The sequence below is a fragment of the Chelonoidis abingdonii genome, chromosome 3 (genome assembly GCF_003597395.2).
Source record: "Chelonoidis abingdonii isolate Lonesome George chromosome 3, CheloAbing_2.0, whole genome shotgun sequence".
NCBI lineage: Eukaryota > Metazoa > Chordata > Testudines > Testudinidae > Chelonoidis > Chelonoidis abingdonii.
This window is the reverse complement of record NC_133771.1, coordinates 15,674,088-15,676,870: the sequence shown is the minus strand read 5'-3', so window position 1 is coordinate 15,676,870 and position 2,783 is coordinate 15,674,088. Positions and strand designations below refer to the sequence as shown.

The window sequence follows — 2,783 nt, the reverse complement described above, 5'->3', positions numbered from 1 at the left end:
ATATTTGCCTGAAGATTTTTTTACGGTGCTTTGACAACATGTTATATATTGAAGAGTTTTCTGTGTTTTGTAGTTTGCCAATCGGGCGCATGGACCTCCTTCCATTTGATATTCTTGCCACAGTTTCAATTCATTTCACTGAGTCCGTGCTTAAATTCTAGATGGCTTTATTTGTAAGCTTGGATATTTTCCCTTGTTTAGTTTTTGCCGCTTTAATAACAAAAATTTAATTCGCTGAGGCCGCGATCGATGCAATCACCCGCGTTTGCAAAGAATACAGTGAGCCGGGGGTTGAATGGGAGGTTTAGCCCCTGTTATAGGTGTTGCTACTCTACGAAGAACTGCCTTGAAATGGACTCCCATTTGTTTTTATATTCTGATTTTGTGTAGTGTATGAAGCTTGGGTGAAATATTAAGCACAGTGATATATATTATGCTATTTCAATCCAAATCCTTACTAATGGATTTGTTTGCAGAGTTTACAAACTATTCCCTTCGAGTTGCAATTGAAGCTCTTGCAACCCCTGATTGAGGCACCAGCTGTAGACGTTTGTTTTTGTTTTTTTTAAAGAGTAGAATTTCGGCCAGTCTTCATACATTCTTTATGGCAACAGCCTTTGCTAGTAGATCAAGGCCAATAGCTTGTCTAGATGGGAGGTTTTGGACTGCTGTAGTTACCTTGGTGCAAAAATCCCTAATACAAACAAAATCTTAGATACCACTGTAAGAATCACCTCAGAAATGCCACAGGCAGATTTTTCTAAACTCTTCCTTAAACTTTTGGTCTACATCTGACTTTTTACTTCTAATTGCTATAAGAGATAAGTATTTGATAACTTTTTCTATTCACATTGTGACAATGTATACCTGTTACACCCTGGTTTTCCATTCGAGAGTCATTTCACAGGAATAGCCTACACAGTGTTGACTATTTTTTAAGTAATAAGTTTAGAACTGTAGTTAAATTTAGAGTCCGAATGTTTAGGATTGCCTTTACAAATGATAAATGTGTTATAATAATTCCCCTTACCTCTGTTAATAAAGGTCAAGTGGTGACATTAGTGACACTGGAATCCATGAAAGTCTAATTTACTTTTCACTGTGTGTGCTACTCAGTTTGGAAAAATGACACTAGACTGCCCAGTTTAACTTCCTGGTTAACATCCATTAATACAATGTGTTGCATCAGAAATCACAATACGACAGAGGAATTTTAAATCCAACACATAAATCCAACCCCATGCTCATTGAAACACCATTAAAATAGTTTTGCATTAAAAAAAGGGTCTAAAATTGGGATCTAAACTAGTCTTTTTCCTCCGATATATGAAGTTAAGGGAAGCTACTTGTGATTCAACACTCCAAAAAAAAAAAAACCATAATATTTTCTCACAAAGTGAAACGAGTACTATGAAATAAGATGGCAATCTAATTTCAGAATATGTAAATGCACATATCTTGCACACTACTCAGCTGTCACAGGCAAAGAAACAAAATACAAGGAAAGGGGGAAAGACAATATCCATATCCGGTTTACATCACCGTGTGACATCTGCTTACAAAAGCATCAGCAGGAATACATGCTTGCATACACAGATTCTCACTAAGGTGGCCACACTATGCTTCCATTTTTTATTCCCAACACATTACTGGGCTGAAAATAAATCCAGACTCCATCTTCTCCAGCCACTTTACCGAAGACATGGCATTTATTTAACACCTTTCATTCTAAAGGATCCCAGAACCCTCCCCCTCCCGCACCCACACACTACAGTGAACAGGGATCACTTTATCTTCCCCCAAAACGCAGCCACCTCTGGGTTGAAACTGAACAACTCCCATATGCCATCCCCAGCCCAGCGACACTCAGGGACGCAGTGAAGGACGTTGCGTGCAACTGGCACCGTAGGCAAGGAAGGGCGGGCACCCTGCCATGCACCCAAGCACTGGGGGCGGGAAAAGGATCGAGGCAGGTGCACCTCACCAGGTACCTGGGATGGGAGGCGGGCTTATTAGATAAGTGGGACACTCCCCCACCAGTACGTGGCGGGCACAGTACATGGGATGGGGGGGGGGGCGATTCCAACTCTACTGTCAAAAGATGAGGAGAGAACGGGAGGGCAGACCCCTCTGCATACACCTTCCCCGGGGGCGCAGTATCCCGCAACTCGCAGCTACCACAGCCGGGAGCCTCAACTTACCCCTCCGAGTCCCCAAGCAGCGCCAGAAGGTCACTCACTCGCTCGCTCGCGGCTACTGCGCAGGTTACTCACAAGGCGAGAAACGAACAGAGCACTCGCGCCTGCGCACTGAAACCACCTCTCTTCCTTCAACGGCAGCCCCAACTGCCAAAACCGAACCGCAATACCACAGGCTATAGTCGCGGGGGGGGGCCGTTATTGAGAGCGCGTGGCTCTCTGGTTGGTCAGAACGCCTACGGCCTGTGATCTGATTGGCCTGCTGGGTTCCGGAGCGGAAAGAAAATGTCAGGAGCTGTTTGGCTCCTAGAGGGTGCAGGTGCGAGGTGAGAGAGAGGGAGCTGCGCAGTGCTGTGGGCGGGCACGCGCTGGGCCCCGGTGTGTGGGGCAGGGGAGCAGGCAAGGGCAGCGGGGCGGGGCAGCAGGCTACTGGGGGCGTGAGTCGGTCTGTGGGAAGGACAGGCTTTGTGTTCTCAATGGGAGAGGCAGATGCAGCGAGCTGCTGTGCAGTAGTTGCATGGCATCACGGCCCTCACTTGTATCCTGCCATAGCTTCCCATTGAACCCCCCGGCACCACCGCCCGC

The 2,783-nt window shown here is 46.1% G+C and overlaps 2 protein-coding genes across 2 annotated transcripts in view; both read right to left on the bottom strand.

Moving 5' to 3' along the window:
- Positions 1-2,281, bottom strand: part of LOC116828703 (bis(5'-adenosyl)-triphosphatase ENPP4) — an 8,953-nt gene extending 6,672 nt beyond the window's left edge. The window contains exon 1 of the mRNA XM_075063622.1: positions 2,202-2,281. The gene's annotated coding sequence lies outside the window, so the exon portion shown is untranslated. The remainder of the gene's footprint in view (positions 1-2,201) is intronic.
- The window catches only part of ENPP4 (ectonucleotide pyrophosphatase/phosphodiesterase 4), a 16,007-nt gene extending 13,660 nt beyond the window's left edge, over positions 1-2,347 (bottom strand). Inside the window, exon 1 of the mRNA XM_075063620.1 lies at positions 2,202-2,347. The gene's annotated coding sequence lies outside the window, so the exon portion shown is untranslated. The remainder of the gene's footprint in view (positions 1-2,201) is intronic.
- Positions 2,348-2,783: the final 436 nt, after the last annotated feature.